At 42.7% G+C, this 13,069-nt stretch overlaps 1 protein-coding gene across 1 annotated transcript in view; it reads right to left on the bottom strand.

Moving 5' to 3' along the window:
- Positions 1-13,069, bottom strand: part of FBXO15 (F-box protein 15) — a 329,429-nt gene that overhangs the window by 281,792 nt on the left and 34,568 nt on the right. The gene's annotated exons all lie outside the window — the stretch shown is intronic.

The following is a 13,069-nucleotide window of genomic DNA, read 5'->3' as shown; positions in this document are numbered from 1 at the left end:
TTGTTGATTAACACTCTCCTGTGGAGCCTAGTCACATGTGTTTCTTGAAGGCAAATGACATCTAATTGTTCTTTTCTCAATATGTGAAAAAAAAATTTCCTTTTTTCGGGAGAATTTGCGCCATGAATGTTCCAACTGAGAAGCTGTAGAGACATCCTGGATCGGTTTATTAGCCAGTGGGGGTGTCTCCTTTATCGTCTTTGACTGGAGGTGGAACCGGGTTAAGGCCAAACGAAGGAGGTGGCCAAGCTCCTGCTGTTCCTTTCCGGAGGTCCTCCCCGTGATCGTTTAGGAACTTTTCTTGCTCTTCTGCTGTTCTTATTCTTACCTTCTTCCCTTTCAAAGTAAAGGATAATCCTTGAGGGAATTCCCACCTGTAGGCAATTGTGTTGTTTCTCAGTAAGCTTGCTAGATCTTTGTATGTAGTTCTTAAGTCCAACAACTGTTTTGGTATGTCTCTGAAGATTTCTGCTGTCTTTCCCTGAATTACCAATGAGTTTTTAAAATGTAGGCCGAGTATATTATCTTTTTCCTGCTTAGATCTCAAAATGATCAAGCAGTCTCTTGGTTTATCCTTCTTGGCCACTCTTCCCAATCTAAAAGCGGTAACAATTTTAAAGTCCTTCTCTTCTGCCAAACCCCAGAACTTGGATATTTCTGTAGTCAGAAAGCCGATCAAGTCTTCTTTTTCTGATTCTGGGATATTTCTCAACCGAAGATTGCTTTCCCTGTTTTTCAGTTCAGCCATAGACAGGTACGCTTGCTGGTCATTAACCTGTCTGCTCAGTGGTCTTACTTCCCCTCTTAATTCCTCAATCCTCTCTTTATTTTGGTCTGCTTTGGTATTTGCTTCCTGAGCTAATTTTCGATTTTCTGTTGTAATCTTTTCAATTTTTCCTACTGCCTGTGTATTTTGAGTGACTTGATCTGTCAGTTTATTAATTGTGGCTGTCACCTTATCAAATTTAGCCGCTTGTTCCTCAAATTTAGCTGCTTGTTCATCAGCTTTCTTATTTAATGCTGCCAACTGTTCCAATATTTCTTTAGAAACAGGGTCCAGCCCTCCTGCAGCCATATCCCCAAAAGTTGGCTGCTGGAATTGTCCTTCTTGCAGACCTGTCACAATAGGAACAGATGATCTGCGTGGCTGCACCGGCAAAATTGATTGCAAAAGTTCAGTTTGTTTTGCTTTCTTAGCAGCCCTTGTTTTTCCTGCGCCGCTCATTCCACAGCTGTCCAGGCGTCAAGGTCAAATTGTAAATCCCATGGGAAAGACAATCCAAAAAAAAGATAAACATCCAGACATAAAAATTCCAAATCAAACAGCAGTTCTCAGAGACTAATAAATCCACAATCCAGCAGGGGGAGCTCCCCAGAGATTAGGGAGAAGGATAGAAAATTTCCACCATTAAGTTCCCAAAGAAAAAAAAAATAAGTAAAATCCAAAGCAGGAGGGGAGTCCTCCAAATTCAATTTTAACTGCAGAGAATAAAAGTTCTTTGCAAAGGTGCATGCAACAGTTCCTTTTTTTACAGCTTACAAAGTAGCCCAGTGTAACTTTTTATGTTTTTATATATAGTTACCGCAGTCTGATGTTACCTTGTATCCAGACAGTCCGAGAGCAGGGTTTCATAACTTTGTAATCCACAGAAGGATAGAGAGAGGAATCACAGTCTTTATCCACTTATAGGTCTGTTATAATTTTTCTTTAACTTTTAAGCAACCAAATCCGAATTTGCAGGGTATATTCCAACTTCTTTTGAGCTCCTTTTAACGCTTCCGCTTTAAAGAGTCTTTGCTTGATACTTTAAACAGAGCCGGAAGACTGACTTCCTTTTTAGCGTCTCCCGCTTTCAGCCAAATTTCGCCAAATTAGGTTCATATAAAGCCTCAAATTTCTTACTCACGAGTCTGTTGTTTCAATTCAATTGTTCAAAGAAGAAAGGTCAGCGCTGGTCAGCAGCAGCCGCGCGGCGTCGCTTCCGCGGAAAGAGCGATGGATTCACAGCACCGCTACCCCCTCCACGTTCCGAAGCCCCTTACGGGGTCTCTTCTGCGTTTCCGAGGTCGCTCCTGGTGCCCGCCGAACCCCACGGCCACGGGCTCACTCTACCCGTGGTTTGTCTGAATGGGTCGTCGCTGTGCCGCAGCGCACGACCCTTTTCCGCGGAGCCCCTCTTCAGCAGCTGAAGAGGACCGCCATTGCTGAACGCGCCGCCTCCGGAAGTCCACTGCTCACTCACTTTTGACTCTGGCCTCATCACAGGCATGTGTTTCCCTACGCAAGAGTGTGGCCCTCAGATTGAAAGCGTTCCCCACCCCTGCAATGTAAAAACTGAAATGCAACTGTCCTCCCAAACTGCCACTGTCCTTATCCAGATTTTGTGATCCAGTTTCACAACAACAACAAAACTCATCTAAAAAGTTATTTCAGGGAGAAATACTTGTTTAAAAAACCCATATGCTAGAGAAAAATAGCATACAACAATGCGTTAGATTCTATAAAATTGCTTGCAAAGATGTGCACATGTACAAAAAAATGCATGTATGCAAGCAAAAATGGGAAGAAAAATTGCTGAGGACAAAAAAAAAAAGAATTTGCAAGTAGGTATGAAAATGCAGCAAACTAAACTGAAGATTTGAGAAAATCTTTGCAGATTCAACCATTCCTGCCCTCAACCTGTTTTCTCATAAACAACTTCCTTTTTTATTCTGTGGGACTTTGTCACTAGTAATTGGCTTTGGGAGGTTGAACCTAAGTTTGTAAAGCTTATGAAGATACAAATAACTTTTAACTGTAATGATCCCTGACATGAAAGTGCTGTTCCATTAAATGAGACAATCCCCTCTAACCCTTTTTAATTAACTCTCTTTTTTCTGAAGTGCAACAAAGAAATTAGGGGAGGGGAGATGCAGTCTTCCTGGTCCTGTTTAAATGGGAACACCATTTTGAAATGTTAATCTCCAAGTGGCATTAATGCTTGCATGATCTCATTTGCTCTCTCCAGTGGTCTAAGGAAACAGGTGCTCAGTCTTTCTTCTGCTTGGTTGGCTAGATTAAAATACATAAAATGCAATGAAGAGATTAAAATGACTGCATTTCACTCAAAGCCATATCTAGCTAAAATTGTCCAGTTCAGCAGGCACATGCCATTCCCCACAGATCAATTAGGCATCGCCGTGTGGCAAGGATTTTTCCAAGCTCATCTGAAAAATACCAAGCAGTGTAAAAGTGAGATTAGGTGGAAGCCTCCGTTGGTAACCATTTCTTTAAATTAATGTACTCCAGTGCCCAAGCAGTAATAATAGGGAGATGCTAATGCTTTTTTCAAAAAAAAGACTCCACTTTAGTCAACTGTGGTCTATTTAAGGCTATAGAGAGAGAAAGAGGTGCATAAAACAAACCTTCTCTTTTATGGTCCAATAAGTGGTGCTGTGTTTCTAACACATGGTGATTATGAAGGCATTAGAACAGTTTCTTCCAAATCACCCCTCAATCTCTTAGATGCATTGAAGCTAGGCTAAATGTGAGCTTAACTGTGGGAATACAATCATGGTGCACATTTGTTATGTAAAGAGCAGCACTACGGAAGCCTGAGTAGCCTCTCCAGTGCTGCAATTTGCATTTCAAGGAAAGCCTCCCTAAGTTGGCACCAATGGGAGCTTGCCCTGAAAAGCAAAAAAGCAGCCATGGAGAGGCAATGTTTGCAGGATGAGAAAACCTTCCTTTACCCCCATGGTCCTGAACTTGCTCCGGCTTTCCCTTGGGTTCCGTTCACATAACAAAATACTTGCATGTTTGACTGCATCTAGCTCACCCGTTTGGCTTCTACATTTCTGAAGAAGAAGAAGAAGAAGAGTTTGGATTTGATATCCCGCTTTATCACTCTCCTTGAGGAGTCTCAAAGCAGCTAACAATCTCCTTTCCCTTCCTCCCCCACAACAAACACTCTGTGAGGTGAGTGGGGCTGAGAGACTTCAGAGAAGTGTGACTAGCCCAAGGTCACCCAGCAGCTGCATGTGGAGAAGCGGAGAATCGAACCCAGTTCACCAGATTACAAGTCCACCGCTCTTAACCACTACACCACACTGGCATATCCCCTCACCTTCCTCCAGTTTAACCTGGAGCAAATTTTGTGCTTTGTAAAGCACAAAGAGGGAAGTGAAAAACAATTTTAGCTATTCTGACTATTGATACAACTTCTCTTTATGGGGGGGGGGGCGGGTGTGTTAAACGTATGAAATGTGTCCCACTGTGTTTCAAGGTTTCTCAGTGAAAAAAGGCTCTCTAGGTGAGATGGGAAATACTTCCTGCCTCATTGTATACGTTTACTCTGCCTGAGGGGGGGAAATGAAAGTGTCAAAGGGTCCAAGAAGCAAACAGTAATACTAGTCATGTCTTCTGTAGATATTTGGAGACTTGCAATATTGGTGCCTCTTATTTCAAACTCGAAGAATTGATGGGGCAAAAGAATTGCAGGAGACAAGATGGATGAAACGCACAACTCAAGGTCACTTGACTCTTGGCAAAACAGATAATAGCTGATTCTTTGGGGAATGATAACTCACCTGGACACGAAGGAACATATTTCAGCTCAAATTTCTCTCTTCCCCCCCTCCCCCTCATCTGACGATGTAATCGTATTATTTAAAAAAATCCAAAAAACAGCAGAGTTATCTCTAAAAGGGGGAATATAGCAATATTAAAGAACTCACATTTGCTCCAAGATAGTTTGTAGGGGAAATGACTTAAACACATGTAACAGCGATGCAGAAGCATTACAAGAAAATGGAAATTTGCATATTTAGTGAATAAGATTAAAAGTCTGCAGGAAGAATGAACAGAAAATAGAATGCTTCCATTAGGTTACCTTAAGAGCCCATGAGTTTCCCTAGAGATGCTGTCAACCTCTCTTAAAAGTCCCACGGCTCCCAAAGTGTATACAGCTATAGCATCTCTCATCCCACTGCTCCCTTCGCTTAACACATCCCCCCATTTCCCATAGCAAAACAGGATTCTAATAGTGCCTTAGTGTCAAGAGACATGGAGGGAATAGATTGGTTGTGATGCCATAAGTCTCTGTCCTAGTATTCAGTGAATCATTTCACTTCAGTTTAAAATGAATTTTGTAAATTCTTGCTGTCTTAAAACAGTCTGCCTGATATTATTTGCTTCATTGTTGGACTGTTGCCTATGATCTTACAGAAATTGTAAGAGAGAGAAAATGAGAATATGAACTGAAATCGAAATCATTTCAATTATGGAAGAGTCATTCCACTCTAACTTCTCACTTAGAAACCCACAGTACTTTGAACTCTTAGCCCACCTCTGTTAAATGCTTAAAATATTATTAGGCCTGCTTCTCACTTTTGCATTCCTATTAATGTATGACAGGTATGGTAAACCTTCAGCTCTCCTGATGCTGCAAAACTGCAACTCCCATCAGCTCCAGCAAGCATGGTCAATGGCCAGGGATGATGGAAACTGTAGTTCAGCAACATCTGGAGGGCCACAGATTTTCCATACCTGACAGACAGTTCCTTCAAATAGTAGAAATCAGGTGGAAGCTAATTTCCAGGAAAAGCTTTGCTGCTTGATTTTGAAAACTGTATAAAATGAAGGAGACATAGACTGCAGCTGTAAGGTGCAATACAACAGAAACCTGTTCCTCTAAGTAAAATATGACCCTCAAAAAAACCAGTCACTAGCTTTGTACTGTGTGTTATGGGCTTGAGGAAGATTGAAGAGGCATCTACAGGGCTTGCTTCTGCCACTGGGCACAAATGATCCACTGGTTCCTTTCACTTTCATGCTTCTATGGCTTGAAGTAGCCTCTTTTGTTTTGCTTGCATAAACACTGCTAAAGAAATGGAATCATTGGCTTGGATCCTGCATAAAAAATAGTAATAATTTTTGGCTTGGATTTCTGCTTATGCAATGTACCTTTCCTATTTCCACCACTACACACAGCACATTCCACATGCTTCTAGTTGTTCTGCAGAGCTGGCTCACCCATAAGGTGGGGTGCAGCAGCCACCTCAGGCAGTGGAAGCACAAGAAGCAGCATCCCACCCATCCGACCACTTCTATTACCAGTGGAACACTTGCCAAGTTTTGATGAAAGAGGGCTTTTTGCCACTGGAGGAAGTGGTGGGGCAGGCAGGGGGCAGCACAGGTAGCAAAATGGGATGGGTCACCCCTGAGAGTGTCCCCCCCAACCCACACAAGTGGTTGTGGGGGGTTACTGGGGAGGAAAGAGCCACACACACACTCTACATCAACAGAGTGATGCTCATACCTTTCTAGATCCAGCCCAACCTTATTTCCATTTTTATATAAAAATACAAAGGCATTCTAAAGCGGGAGCGAAATGGATGGTTTTAAAGCCCTGCAAAGGAGATTACAACTATGCAGCTCCAGCTGCATAGAAAGGAATTATTATCAAATTATAATATTCCCTTCCATTCTTCTCCAAACATTCATGCATCACAGTACTCTCCTACTCTGTGGCACAAATTTAATCACAGAACATTTTAATCCATTTTATACAATGCAGAGAGATATGTGCCTGCCTTATTGATCAAAGACGCTGTGGATTTCTTATTTTTATTCTATTTAAATTTTTTAGATTAAAAGGGTTGAGTTGCACAAAGAAATAAATGTGAGCAGATTTAGACAGGCAGTGCTCTTCAGTAATACAACATGTGCTTACCATTGTCAGTAAATCATGAACTCCAGCCGGATCCTCATACACTGCCAGGGTGGGGGTGCAGGATCTATGCAGAAGCTGCTTAAAAGTTTTCAAGGCAATGTATACAACTCAATGGGGAGGCAGACTTCTTTAGCCTTCTGCTATATCAACCCCTGAGTTCCTCCAGCCTGATTTGCAACTGCAAGAAACTACAGAGAAATTATTTTATACCGCACTTAATCATGCACTGACGTACTGATGGTCACCCCAGTACACAAGAGGTTGGCAACCTGTGGCTGAATTTCATGTGGCCTTCCGTGAAATTTGCAAGGAGGGTAGAGGAAATGGCACAGAGAGGGAGGGGGAGGGGGAATGGGTGCCCCGCCCCCTTCCAGTTCTGGCTCCACCCACTGCCATCATGCAGCTCCCCACAGGGAACAACAAAATGTTCCCCACCTCAGCCTTACACAGTTATAGAACAGTTATACAATTACAGAGGCTACTACTATTAATTCCACCCTAACATAATGACCCATGCTATTGTCTACATTTCAGAAGAATGTTCTATCATTTGGATCACAGCATCCAAGTTTAGAGTTGCAGTTGGACAACCTGGATGTAATTTATTGCTTACGAAAAGAACCAGAATGCCTCTCTTGGAGTAATGGCTAGACTCTGCCTGTTCAGCAGATACCAATAGCAGTCAAAGCTCCAGTCCTTTAATTAGTCACTAGCTATGCAGTCACAGTTCACAGAATACAAAAACATTCATCGGTGGCCATTCTTTCTGATGTCAATCTGCCAGCAAGCTAGGATATGAATAAATTTCTGATGTAGCAGTTAAGGTTTTAATTAAAAGCACTGTAATGGCATCTGTTCACACAGCGAGCTCAAGGCAATGAAAAGTATCACTGAAGTTTGAAATGCAAAGGGGGAAAAATATTTGGAGTAATGTAAGTGGAATTCAAAGCAATAGGAAGGAAGGAGGCACTAAATATTGCTACAGCTATTGCAAGAGGAAGACACCCTCTCCTGAGGCCTACTTATTCAATCAGCTTCCCTGGAAAAAGATAGCAGCTCTTTAAGGGTTAAGTCTTACATTATGAAAACAGAATGGATCTGCACTCACCCTGTGGTCACCTCCTTCCACATTACATCAGCAGCAGTAAAAGATAGCAAAAAAAATCATCTACAAGGAGTGAAGCAACATTGTTATTTCACACTAGATTCTCCCTACTGAGTTCCCAATTATGCAGGTGTCCCAAGTAAAAAGCATGAGCCAATGTTTAAAGCAAGGATTAATGTCCTGTTAAACAGGGCGAGCTCAAGATATTTTTCTGCCTGAAACAAAAGACAGTCCCAATGCATTCCCCCAAGTTGGTGTGGCTCATTTGACGTCAACACAAAATGGAGCCTCCACTGTTATTGGCTCATTCCTGTGAAATTTTCTTCTAACGGAGATTCAGCAGCCTCCTTCTAGATCAACCTCAAAATGTTTGAAGAAGATTTTTGGTTGCCACCAGGCTTATGAAGACAGTTAAGAAAAACCTGTGCCATAGTAGTCAGCTGATGATCTCTTTTAATTGTTGTATTGCTCATGTTGTATTTTAATTACTGTAAAGCACTTTGGTATTAAATAAATAAAAGCAAACCAAACTGGGAGTTGGATCTTCCTGGTGATGGGACAACATCCTCCAATGCATCTGAAGCAACAGGGTAGTTTAGGAGCCCATGGTAGAGACCAGGTGGCATACACTCAACTCTGTACCACATCAAAGAGGGAGCCAGGGAGCTCTAGAGGACAAGTCACTGAGGCTGTTGTTGCTGCATTCCAGTCCTCCCCAAATCTGCCATCTGAGGTGGTTGACTCACTCTGCCTAATGGTAAAGTCTGTTAATCTGACATCTAGATTCATGCCCAAACGATCTTGGTTTAGGTTAACTACCGTATTGGCCTAAATATAAGCCTCACTTTTCCCCCAAATTCTGACCGTGAAAAGTTAAAGTGCGGCTTATATTCGCAACCTTACGGTATGCAGCCAGGAGCGCAGGGCAACAGTTCCAGGAGCATGGCAAAGTGGTGCCTGCCCCATGCGTAGCCCCCCATCCTCTCCCCCAAGGCCAGGAAGAGAGTGAGGAAGGGGAAAGGCTGCCGCCGACAACACAACACAGCTCCCCCCTCCCCCCAAGTATGCAGCCAGGAGCAGCAAGGAATGGAGCGGCTTATATTCAGGTATATTTTCTTATTTTCCTTTCCCCCCTCCAATTTTAAAGATGCAGCTTATATTCGGGAGCGGCTTATATTCGGGCCAATGCGGTATATAAAACACTGATATTGTTCTCCCATTAATGTCAACAGCAATGAAATGCTGAAATGAAATGCAAGCATAATAAAAAAAATAAAGAGCCACCTTGCCAAATATGTAAAGCAGATAACAACAAACACATTTCCATTTACATCTGTGTTATACGGGGACATTTGCCTGATTGACTGCAGTTCTTAGTTGAAAGTACACTTAGCCACAAACACAGGGTTACATCTGCATGATGTGGGAAAGAAGGCCCTGAATGATATGAGATTGTGAGCAAGGATGTGTGACTAACACTTACTTTGCACAGAGATATGCCTTTTCCAGCATGAATACTAATCCTATTGGGGGGGGGGAGTCACAGGCACCACAACAGAGCAGTTCCCTTTGGCCAGGCACATAGACTTGTATGCCACACACCCTGCAGAATTTCCCTTTTCCTTCTCCTTTTTTCTAAACTAAAAAGATCCAAATGTGGTAACTTTTCTTTACAGCACAGTTTATCCAACCCCCTTAATCAATCCAACTGACAGTATCCTTTTTGAGATGAGGCAACCAGAACACTACACAGTCACCCAAGCATGGTCTATCCATATGTTTGTATAATGGCATTATGATAATGACAATGTCATTTCCTGTTCCTTTCCTAATCATGCCTGATGAGATTTGCCTTTTTCACAGCAACTGCACACTACTCAACATGGAGCTATCTAGAAGTCCTTTTGGCTAAATAGAAGCCCTCAGCTGCAGCTGAAACATTATCTTTGCTCAGACAAGTGTCTTTGGGGAAGAGGAACCTTAATCTAATGAATAGAATTCAAATACTGCTATCACCATAGCTTAGCTAATTTGTGCCTGACACCCACACCCACCCAACTTTCATTGTATTATCGCTATTGTTATGTACAGGTAGGATTTGTCCATCAAAACAGCTAGGAATAGGACAGATAAATCCAAGCCGTCAATTAATAAACCAGATGATTTTTCCCCCTTTTTAAGAGACAGAAGAGTGTACTGTTATTTTTAGAAGTGTGAAGATAAAAGGCCCTGCCATCATTAAGGGTTCATTGCTGCTGGTTATGTTAATAGCAGAAAATAACCCCAAGCTCTTGGTGGTGCAGTAAAAATCATAATTAAATTTTGGAATTAGGGAGGAGGGTGTTAAACATTAATCTGCAGCAATTTTTCACCACCGAAAATGAGCTTTGAAGAAATGCACATGAAAATACTGCAGACTGCATTCAACATAATGCTATGTGAGCGTTCCATCCGTGCAATAATTTCTACTTGCTCTCCTCCTCCAGCACAACCACAAATGTGTTCTAGGGGCTCCACCCATTATTATGACAAACTGCTGCGAGTAAAGGTCTACACTTACACTCTGCAACTTTCTTGTCCTGGCCTGGGCACCTAAGCTTTTGTTTCACGTGCTTCATTGGGCATCCTGGAGATTTTGGAGAAGGAGCCATGGGCATGAATAAAACAACAGTAAGGCTGAGTGTCAGGGAACTGCCATTGGCTCAGGGGCGAGAGGGGAAAAGCCGGATGGATTACAGAGAGCCCCCAAAGATCATGGGAAGCAGCACCTCCTCAGCGGAGGAGAGTAACCATGCCTCCAGTGGAGAGGAGCTTCAGGGCTCGGAAGAGGCGAGGTGGTGCCAGGACACCTTGCCTGAGCAAAGCGGGGAGGAGAGAGGTCCTCCGTTACCCACGCCCTCCCTGCGCAGTAGGCTTCTGCGCAGAGAGGGGAAGCGCAGACTGGGCGTCAAGAAATTACTCTGCTGGGGAAGGTTTAAGAACCGCCCACTCGCAGATTCTGCCAGTGAATGAGTGAGCCATGGAGTAGTGGTGCTCTGCATGGTGAAGGTTTTTTGGCACAAATAACGAGGCTTTACAGCCGACCAGGGAGGCATTTGCCTGATTGCTCTCAAGTAACCCCCTGATATCCTTACACTGAGGTTCTCAGTTACAACCTTCCCAGGTGCGGGGAGAGCAATTGGGAAATCTGGCCCCAAACCAGGCTAGCTTTTGTACCACAGATCCAGATAGACAGCTTTCACTGAATAAGGTAGTGCAGCAGGAACGCAGAACCCCTTCCATGCTGTGCTGCAGAAATGTTTGAATGACACTTGGAGAGGTTTTCAAAAAGGACGCAGCACCAAGGGAGATTTTTATGTTCTTGCTTTAGCATGCCGCCATTGGTTTTGCTGTTGCCTGGCTGCAGGTGTAAAGAAATAAAGAAGCCATAATCACCCAATGATGCTTCCAGGGCAGAGAAAGAAAAATCAATACAAACTTCTTCAGTACCGTACTTAGTTGTGTGGAGAATCATGTGCTGGGAGCCATCAGAAGCTGTAATGCCAGCATTGCTTACTACCAAGTAATAAGGTGGCCAACGACTGAATGCGGATATTCTGACAGCTATTCATTGTTTACTCTTTCTGTTCGCCCCATAATCAAACACACACACGCAGGGGTGAGCCTACAGGCTTCATTGTGAGAGACTAACATTGCTGGTGGTTGTTTTCACTTAACACACAATACTACTGGACAGCAAATCCTTTCAGAGGAAAGCCAGGCTAGTCAGCTTCCCTCGGAAAACACTTATTCTTTTATCTCACAGAGCAGTTTCCCAGGGTTTCTGTTTAGCACCAAGCATTATTATTTTCGTCTTCCAACAGCTCTTACGCAAGCAATAGGGCAAGTAAGATTTCTTATCACACTTGTTTACACAAACATAAAAAACCTCAGGTTGTGGCAAAAATTACAAGCTTGCTATTGCTATGCTGAATATGCAGCCTTCTAATGCATACAGGTAATCCCAGGGTGTTTTTAACAGCCCAACACTTTCTTTCTAGTCGCCACATCTTCCTGCATATTTTTTTAATGAAATTTGAATCAAAACGGCTTGGTTACCTATAAAATAAGGTTACCAGATTTTTTTCAATGAATCCAGGGACACTTTTCAACCTCAATAGACTTTGTATAGGGACTGATTTGTAAATCCAGGGCTGTCCCCGGGAAATGGGCATGTCTGGTAACCTTACTATAAAAGGCCTGAAAATCTTCTGCATTGTTGCCTGAACAACACCTATTTGCCTGTTGCCACTGTCTCAGAAAGGAGGCAGGTAGAATAAGCAGACCCGTGTTGGCTAGGGGTGGTGTGATGGTGAATACACACTTTGTCCTCCCCAGCTTATTTCTGCTGCACCTGCAGAACAGCAGACTGTTGGAGAAGACAGGCAGGGCAGCCAGCAAGCCCTACCCATGAAAAGCAAAAAAATTGCCATAGATGTAGCTAGATTCCAGGGAGAAGCCTATTTCTTTGGAGGCAACTGTTGGTAGTGAGCCAGCCCAGGTGGTGTGTCCCCGTGTATCACAAAAAGAGGAGTCACCCCTTTGGGTCATTGTCCTACAGGATCTAATGAGGGTGAGAGGTTGTGGATGAGAGACTGGAGAAGTCAATGTATATGAATTAACCTGGTTTCCAGATGAGAGCTGCAACGATGGAGAGCTGCATCTGTGGTGACAGCATGAATGCAGCCCACATATGCACATCCAGTGTGATTGGTGAACATTTTGTGATTGTCCTATTTTATTTTGTTTAGAAATTACTTTTGTCTTGTTTGGGGGGGCTTTTTAATATTAATATGCTGTTCACTGCTTTGGAGGTATTTGGCCCAGAAAGTGGTACATTGATAAGCCATAACCTAGCTAAATTAGTTCTAAGCTTAAAGACCCGAAGTGTCTAAATAACAATAATGATAATGTTGTTGTTGTTGATGATGATGATGATGAAGATGATGATGATGAATGGTGATGATAATGAAAACATGTAAGAGAATGAACTTGAATTTGAACTGGAAATCACCCCAAGTTCTACCTTAAAGCCAACTTCATTCACTTTCAGTTCACCGTCAATTATGGGAACTACTTTCAGGTGTACCTTAGATATCTTTGAACTAATTCTGCTAACCTCATTAAATTAGTTCATTCCCAGCAATGCTCAGTGTACATATATGTTCTTGCCCTTCCCATCTGAGATTCAGCATAATAGAATATAAGAAAT

Source organism: Podarcis bocagei (assembly GCF_964188305.1).
Source record: "Podarcis bocagei genome assembly, chromosome: 8".
Classification (NCBI taxonomy): Eukaryota; Metazoa; Chordata; class Lepidosauria; order Squamata; family Lacertidae; genus Podarcis; species Podarcis bocagei.
This window is presented reverse-complemented; position numbering and strand designations above follow the sequence as displayed.